Source organism: Lynx rufus, unplaced genomic scaffold (assembly GCF_022079265.1).
Source record: "Lynx rufus isolate CCGP_SWC_20201006 ecotype Redwood Valley unplaced genomic scaffold, mLynRuf1.p SCAF_16, whole genome shotgun sequence".
NCBI classification, from domain to species: domain Eukaryota; kingdom Metazoa; phylum Chordata; class Mammalia; order Carnivora; family Felidae; genus Lynx; species Lynx rufus.
This window is the reverse complement of record NW_025814830.1, coordinates 40,020,621-40,029,511: the sequence shown is the minus strand read 5'-3', so window position 1 is coordinate 40,029,511 and position 8,891 is coordinate 40,020,621. Positions and strand designations below refer to the sequence as shown.

The 8,891-nt window shown below is 48.7% G+C and overlaps 1 non-coding gene across 1 annotated transcript; it reads left to right on the top strand.

Annotated features, from left to right (window-relative positions):
* The first annotated feature begins 3,522 nt into the window (after positions 1-3,522).
* LOC124511976 (U6 spliceosomal RNA) lies at positions 3,523-3,629 on the top strand. The gene has a single exon (XR_006962013.1). It is a non-coding gene; the product is annotated as a U6 spliceosomal RNA (small nuclear RNA).
* The last annotated feature ends 5,262 nt before the right edge of the window (positions 3,630-8,891 follow it).

Below are 8,891 nucleotides of genomic sequence, written 5' to 3'. Positions count from 1 at the left end.
GAATGGGTGGATGGATGGATGGATGGTGGATGAATAATCACACAGTTTCCTGTAAAGCAATGAAAATAAACACCCCAGGTAACTCTCTGAATCCCAGTTCTATCCCCTGACACCAACCCAAAGGGATTTGGCCATATGTTATTAAATTATAGTGAATTAAAATTTGCTTGAAATAACCACAGACTCCCCCGCTCCCCTGAGCCTGCAATGACCAGATTACATCTCCTCCAGGCACAGAAGTTTGACATTTCATTGCAAAGTCATTTTCTTCTCATTTCCTTATGTTGCTAAAATATTCTATTTCTCTTCACTTCCCCTTTGTGTCCCCATTACTCATGTTTAGTTAAATTTATCTGCTGCCATTTTTAATCATCTGAGATAGGCTTGCTGGTGTAGATGTTCCTGGGGCACTGCCTGGCCTTCCAGACCATCTGTCTCCTCCTGAGCCACTCTGAGAATTGAGCATGGACCCCTCCCTCAGCGATTCTGGGTTGACCCTCAGACCCAAGGTTTTTCCCCAAGGCATCTCTGACTTCAGGGTTCTCCCTTTCTCCCCACACTCATTATCTTCCTCCTTCCAGTCTCCTCCTCTCCTGTTTCCTGGGGCATGGTTTTCATTCTACTTCAAGGCCTAGTACTTCCTGAGGTCCCTTTGGTCACACTGAGCAAGGGCCTCCTAATTCTTCTCCCATAAGTTCCCTAAGTAAGTCCCTAATGGGACAAAATAGCCAGCAGCCAACGTGGGGATTATTTGGTGCTTGCCTGGGACACTGCCATACCCATCACATTTCTGTGGCTGGATGGATATCTTCCTCTTTCTCACTAGCCCATCCATCCTCATAATATAGGGGTAGGGATACTGTTCTCCCTGGAGGCAGTTGGCAAAGACCAGAAAGGAATACTTTGGCTTGGAGTGGAATCTCAGTTTGGCCTCTCAATAACTGTCTCACTTAGGGACCTGGAATTGCCTTTGGGACTTAGGGCTTAGAACTACTCAGGAAGGGGCACCTGGGTGTCTCTTCCCTTACCCCTAGGCCTAGAATTTTTGTTCCCCATCCTCAAGCAGGCTCATTTCTGCTCCCAAGCTTCCCTGGGCCCCTCAATCCCCCTTTAAAATTTTTTTTTCTTAATGTTTATTTATTTTTAGACAGAGAGATACAGGGCATGAGCAGGAGAGGGGCAGAGAGAGAGGAAGACACAGAATCTGAAACAAGCTCCAGGCTCCAAGCTGTCAACACGGAGCCCCTTAATGGAGGTTTCTTGCACTCTCCAGACTAGTTTCTGCTCTTGAGCTTCTCTGGGGCACTCAATTAATAAAAATTCCTTTATTTTCGATACGTTAGGTGCCCAACTTTGGCTGAGGGAATGATCTCACATGTTGTGAGTTCAGGCCCCATGTTGGGCTCTCTGCTAACAGTGCAGAGCCTTCTTCAGATCCACTGTCTCCCTCTCCCTCTGCCCCTCCCCCCACTCAAAATAAATAAACAAATGTTTAAAGATTAAAAAAAAAAAAAAGAACTGCTCAGGAAAGGGGCAGTCAATTCCCAGTGGCCATTGAGAGGCAGGTAGGTCTCCGGGAGGCAGGATCAGAAGGCTGGGATGATTGCCATTTACTGAGCATTTGCAGTGCACCGGGCTCTGTGGACATATTTGGGGAGTTAGGGTTGTGAATCCCCTTTCTCCAGGGTGATAGTAAAAGATGCTTGTTCCTCACCTCAAGCTTAGGGAAAGGAGCTTCTGTGGGATCACTCAGAAGGCTCAATACATGTCCTTTGGAGTTCAGGGATACAGTGAACTAGGGCAGGGAAATCTTAATGGCAGGAGACAGGCTGGCCAGATGTGTTCACAGTGCAGCTAGGAGAGGGGCCGCATTGGGGTCTGCCTGCAAGGCCAGAGATCATGGGGGCGAAAGATGAGTGAATGTTTCCAGTGGACCAGAGGTGGCTGCTGACATGAGAGAAACAGCATGGGGTCATTTTACAGCTTGATCACGAAAGCCTCCGGGAGGAAGAAAGAGCTGAAAATTACTGCCAGGCCAAGGGGTAAAGAAGAGGTCATATGGGAATTTAGCTTATATTTCATCCAAGAGCAAGGCAAACTATTTTATAGTTCTATTTTGTGAGTCATGTTTATAGGGCTACACATAAATTACCTTATTTTCTTTTTGTTTAATGAAATGTACTTCACTCTTGTGTCAATTCAAAACATATTTCATCTTTCTAGAATAAGATCATATCTCCAATCTACACCCATCTACATTTTCTATGATTTCCAGCTGCATTTAGGCCAAAGAGGTCTATTATCTTTATTATTTCCCAAATAGTTTATGTTTCTGAACTCTTATCTCATTTAATTCTCATAACAACCCTGGAAGGAAAGTGCCCTTGTTATCTGTTCCACTTTTGGGCATCAGCGATTAAGAAAGGAGCTCAAAGGTACATAAGAGTGAATGGCAGAGTCAGGTTTATTACTTTATTTTATTTTAATATTTTATTTTATTTTATTTTATTTTATCTTATTTCTATTTATTTTTTGAGTCAGGCTTAATTAGATAAGTAAGGCCAGGGTTAGGGTGGGAGTTCAGGCAGTAGTGGTGCCAATGTGAGGAATGAGCGGCGTCAGCAGCCCTCCCCCGAATCTCCATCCCTGCTCCCACTTTAAAATATGGGCAGCTACTTTCTAGACAGGTTCCACGTGGGACCTCCTGACAAACAGTGGCCCTACCGCTGCCCAGGACTTTGACACAGGTGCTTGGGGCACTCTGTCCCTGGACACCCTCCACAAAGGGGCCAGAAGAGGGTTTCCTTGGTTGATAGTGGCTCTCCAAGCACTGGGTCAAGTGCCATGACCAGATGAACCCAGAGTCATGTTTGTATGAGTTCAAATTTTGGGAGGGGAGCAGGAACCAAGAGCGCACCTGCAGAGAGGGGTGCCCAGAAGCAGGAGATGGATGAGCAGCCTCAGGTCTGGCGCCAGGGAGGTGCTGCCTGTGACCAGACAGCTCCCAGGAGTCCTGGACTGCTCTCCCATTTGGCTCCATCCCAGGATTTCCTGGTGCCTGCGGGCACCTGCTCCACCCTTGTAACCTTGGCTGTTGATGGTTTTATTTTCACATCAACACATCTTTGACTGAGACAGAAATTCTTAAAAAACGTATTTCATTAAAATTTACAATTCCCCTGCATGCACTGGCCCACATCAGATTCTTCCTTCCTTTTTCTTTCTTTTTTAAAATTTTTAATGTTTATTTATTTTTGAGATAGAGACAGAGTGCAAGCAGGGGAGGGGCCGAGAGAGAGGGAGACACAGAATCTGGAGCAGGCTCCAGGCTCTAAGCTGTCAGCACAGGGCCTGACGCGGGGTTTGAACTCGTGCATGGTGAGATCATGACCCGAGCTGAAGTCGGGCGCTTAACTGACTGAGCCCCTCAGGCACCCCAGATTCTTCCTTCCTTAATACCACTTACTCATCAGTACTATACCTCCAGGAATACAACATGCCCCCAAGAACGCCATGCATCCTGTGCTCGCTTCGGCAGCACATATACTAAAACTGGAACGATACAGAGAAGATTAGCATGGCCCCTGCGCAAGGATGACACGCAAATTCGTGAAGCATTCCATATTTAAAAAAAAAAAAAAAAAAAAAGAACGCCACGCATCCTGCCTAGTCCCACCAGCCTCCTTCCGGCCACTTTGTTTCCTTGGAATCAACGGAGAAAAATGAGCAGACTGGCCTAAAAGCAAGGGCCTTGAACAGACACACGGCTGTAGCTTGCAGCAGGGCTAGAATGAAGTCCCGTGGGTTTTTCTCAGCCCAGCTGCATCTGCCTGGTGGCCAGAGGAGGCGCCAGGGGCTCAGACACACAGACATCTAGACTGGTTCTGAAGGAGAAATCTTGTGCTTTGCCCGCCACTGGGACTTCACCGGTGATTTAACGGGACTCTGGAAGAGGACACAGCTGGGGTGTCCCACTGGTGTTATTTGAATCAGAAGCTCCTCTTTCGTTTTTTTCCCAGTGAAGCAGCTTCAGCAGGTGTTGAAAAGTCTGAGGCAGCCGAGGGTGAGCTGCAATAAGCAGCTTGTGTCTGGCATCTAATTTGATTTGACTTGTTTTCCTAGCCATGAGAACTTGGAGCCAGGAATAAAAAGCACAGGCTGCAGAGGTGACAGCTCCCTGCTTCATGTCCCTGGCTCTCTCAGCTGGAGGGTTCACTCTATAGCCACAAAGCTATGCAGAGGGAGCATAGCCAAGGACTCATGTCAGGCACACACAGCATGGGAGATTATTTTTGATTATGTTTGAAAAGCCCCAGAAAAATTGCTTCCCCAAACTTTCCATGTTCAGGCAAAGGAGTGATTTATTAAGCATGAGTCGGGACTGGGCCAGCTCTCCTGGTCGGCTAAAATTGGTCTGGAAAATAAAGTAATTTGTGGTTGTCAGATCCTAAATTAAATGATTCAAATACTACTGTGGCTGATTAAAGGACTTTATTCAATTTCCTCTTGACCACATGCTCTTCTGTGAAGGCAAGAGATACTGTTTCTGGAAGAAATGCAATATTTGGGGACCGTCGATCTAATCTAATGGGTGGTGTTTATTAAGTATGGTCTCCCCTCCCTTTTTTGATGACAGGTAAGACTTAAGTGGGAGGAAGAAGTGACTTCCTGTTTATGAATGATCCTCCCCATGCCAGGCATCTGGGTAAGAGCCACTGCAATAAACCAGGCTGGGCGCCTGAGGAATTTTTAAGGACCCTGAAAAGACCTCAAGACAACAATAACAAAGGCCAAAAACTGAAACACGAGCATGAGTAAACAATAAAAAAAAATGAATCTGGGACCGTAGCAGACAGTCTAATAGTGGTGTCTGCATCACCTTGGCCACTGGCAGAAGGGACAGCTGGCTACCTTGGTGCCCTACCTTTTTGGCCCCAGTGGTTGAACCCGGATGGGACTATCCAGAGATATGATGTGCCCTGGCATAAAATAGATGAGCTGGCTTGGGGACACAAATGAAGAACTCCAGGGCTGAGGTGGCCAGTTTCTGATACAGATGCTGAAAGGAGAGAAGAGAGAGGTCAAGGAGATGTTCAGATCAGTGACGTGGTCAGATATGAGAAAGCAGCTCAGGAAAAAGAAGCCAGGAGCCAGGGAAAGGAAACTTTAAGTAAGTGGGGGACAAAGGTGCTGCTGATGGAGAAGAGAAGAGAACAAGCTCAGAGAGAGACTCTGTGACCCTGGGAGAGAGATGGAGATACCAGCTGGCCCTCCCCGGGCAGCCCTTATGCTAAGCTCCTTCTCTTCCAGGTTCTGCCCCAGTTTGTGCTCATCTTGAAAACAAGCTCACCCCTTCCTAAGGTCATCCAAGCAGGACTCAAAAGAACCCAGGTGGACACAAGAATCAACAGAAGTTTTCAACACTGAACCACAGGGCAGTTCACCATATAAAACATAAGCAGTTTTTAGAGAGTGATTCATCTTATCTCAAAGGGATGAAATGAGACCAAACCAGTAGGGAAAATCATGGCCTTTTGGCCACAGCAAGGAGGAGGTGGCAGGCACTGAGAAAGCATTGGGTTCACCTCCTCTGGGGCTACCTGCTCTCCCTCTGACCTTACTCTTGGGTTTCTGTCTCTGGAGGAAAGGTGAGCCTGCAGACTACAGTCATGGCCTGGCCCTCCTATCCTGGGGCCAGACAGGAAGCTCACTAAGGGGACATTTCACTCAAAATCCCAGGTGCCTCCAAGATCTAGCGAGGAAGACCACAGAGACCCGTGAAGGGAACACAGAAGCGAGAGCATCTGGATCCTGCTGGGACCACTGGAAGCTGCAGATGCACTCATCCGGATTCCCTCAGGCCTCTCAGAGTCTGGGCTAAGAGTTAGATGGCTCCCCCGGTAATGAAACTTCTCTCACCACATTTAACAGGGCTAAATTTTGCTGTGTCCCAGCCCAGAGACCTGGAACTTGGGTCAGTTATCCCCACCCCCAGATATTAGTGGGGGCTTTCCCTTTCACTTCCCCAGATCCATCCCACCTTCTGCTGAGACCCATGGGGGATAATTGTCACACTGGGCCAGTGGCAGGGAGGTGAGTGAATACTAGGAGCAAAGATGAGCGTCATCCCCACTGAATGGCTAACGTGCAAGTCTTCCTCCCCAAATGTCTAGCACAGTCCTGGGCACAGGCAATGGATCACAGCAGCTGGACAGGAGCCCACCAACTCCTGTGGACTATACAGACAGTGCCTTCAGCATGGCTTCAGGGACCTTGCTCTCCCTAAAACGCTCTCCCCACAGATAACCACGAGCCTCCCTCCCCCACTTTCTTTAGGTCTCAAAGAGAAGGATCTGATCATCTGATTTAAATATCCCTTCTTTTCCCCCTTACCCTGCTATTTTCCCCCTAAGCACTTATCCCACTTGCCACAGAATATAGTTTCATGTTTATTTATTTATTTACATTGAAATGTAAGTTTAATGTTTTGTGTGTTTTGGTATCCATTCCTCTGCACACAGAATAGGCCCTGGCTCACAGTAGGCATGCAGTAAATACCTGTAGAATAAATTTATTGAATGGATTGTTTTAATTTACACTTTGTTTTTTAGCCAGAATGTACATTTTTCATATATTGACAATCAGTCTAATGCAGTGAGTAAGGCCATAGACTCTGGTGTCAGGCCGCTGGGGCAGATTTCTAGCCTTGTCACTTTATGTGTGGGCTTGAGCATAAGCCCACAGTTTACTCTCAGTTCTGCGCCTCAGTTTACTCATTCATAGAATGGGAGTACTCTGTCTTCCTAGTAGTGTTATTGAGAGATTTAAAGGAATTGATGTATGTAATGGCTTGCAACAGATCCTGCCTATGTAAACGTCAGATTAACGTTTTATTGAGCATTTGTGTTTCATTCCAAATGTTTCTGTTCCTGTCCTTTGTCCACTTTTATGGGGGCTATTTTTCTAGCTGATGGGAGCACCCTCCTGGGTCTGGGCTGAAAGCCTGAAGTCCGCACACCCTCCAGGGGGCGCCCGGGGCCCGCGCTGCGGGGACGAGGCAACCAGTGAGTGGGCAGGGAACGGCGGCCAGAGCCGCGATCTGGGTCCCCCTGGGTTTGTCCCCATTGTCCCGAATCGTTTTCTCGCTGCCCCATCCAAGTATGGTGAGCTGGAGAGGGGCCTGGCGCTGGCGGCTGGAGCGTCGTCTGGGGACTACAGCCTTCAGGATCGATCCCACTTTTGTCCCACCTTTGTGTGGGGACCTCGAGTTTTCAAACCAATGTTACATTGTTTCTCCACCTTCCCGCCCCGCCCCCGCCCCGCGCCCTCGGGAAGCAAGCGGGGGATGCTTGCCCTAGTGTCTCAGAAGATGCCCCCTGCCTGTTGCCTGCATCTGAGGCGGGGGGGGGGGGGGGGGGGGGGGCGGAGGGGGAGTCTTGGTTATTTTACTATTAACACGTTTTCACAGCCGTTTCGCTGTGACCTTAGGAACTGGGGACAGAAGGCAGGGAGGGGTAGGGGCGTGGGAGGCTGCACGGTCAGGATTCCCTCCGGGGCTGGCTAGTAGGGTCGCCAAGCAGCAGCTCCGTGCCCAAGCAGGGGCCTTAGATGGCAGCTCCTGGGCTGAGGGATGGAGATGATGGGGTTCAGGAGCCCTAGACAGAGTAAGAGGGATGGCCACAGCGTCCCAGCCAGAAATGAGGCCACAAAATCCTTGGGGCTGGGGACCTAAGGCCTCCGCAGGAGCAGAGGGTAGGGGAGATACAGGGTGCTCACTGTGGCCAAGGTGTCACCTAATGGCTAAGATTGTCAGGTCTGGACATGGCAGCCTGGTTGTGAAAGCAAGTGGAAGGGTATCAAGGAAGTCTGTGACCTGGCCAGTGCAATGGGCCGTTCACACCATGTTAAAGTTACCCAAGATGAAGGCAGTTCTTTGAGGTGAGAAAGGGTAAGCCAGGGCCCAGAGCAAGGGCTGAGAAAGGGGGGGAACAGCATGCAGGAGCCTCAGAGGCTGGGTGGGGTTGTTCAAGGGCACAGAAGCCATGGTCTCTGGGAGTACTGGGGGTCTGGAGAATGAGTGGCAATGCTCAGGGGGTATGGGGAAGCTTAGCAGGAGGGGTCAGGTTCCAGGCAGAAGATGGAAGGAGAGGTTGTGCATGTGTTGGTGGGAGATGGCCCGTGTTTTCCAGGGTGGGAGGAATGCAGATGGGGGCAGGTGAGGTGATATAAGACTTCTCAGGTTGGCTGGACAGGATAGGGTGACCAAGGGTACGAGGGCTGGACAGGCCCCAAGGCCTCACGTGGGGCCCTGGACAGAGACAGGGCAACAGAGACGCCATTCATGCCCCAGGCCTCAGCTGCTGCTTCAAAGGACCTATCTCCTATTAAGAACCCCCTGCACCACGATATATCCTTAGAGGGAGCCAGTCATGGGCTCTCAGTGCACGCCAAGGAGCCGCACACGTGCAAACACTTCCTGAAGCATTAAGTGCTTTAAAAGGCCCTCTGCCTGGCATGTCAACCCCATTAGAGGGAACATTTATCACAATGGAGACACAAGTAGGTTGTTTGACGGTAATTGCTTTCCTAACCCATAGAGAAAATGCATCACAAACCCACCACAATTAAGTAAAATGGTCGCATTCCTCTTTTTTGATTTAGAGCTATTTAGAAATATTAGCAACTGACTTTGTTTCCAGTTGTTGTTGTTGTTTTTCTCAACTGAAACTTTTTTCTTTTGAATCCCATAAAATATTCTAAGTGCTCCAGGAGAGGGGAATGAAAGGGTGTTTGCATTTCCAGCTCGGCAGCCAGCCATTGCTCAAATAATACCCTCAATATGTAACCTGGGAGCTTAACATCCTCAAATATTTATAATTACACAAAAATGG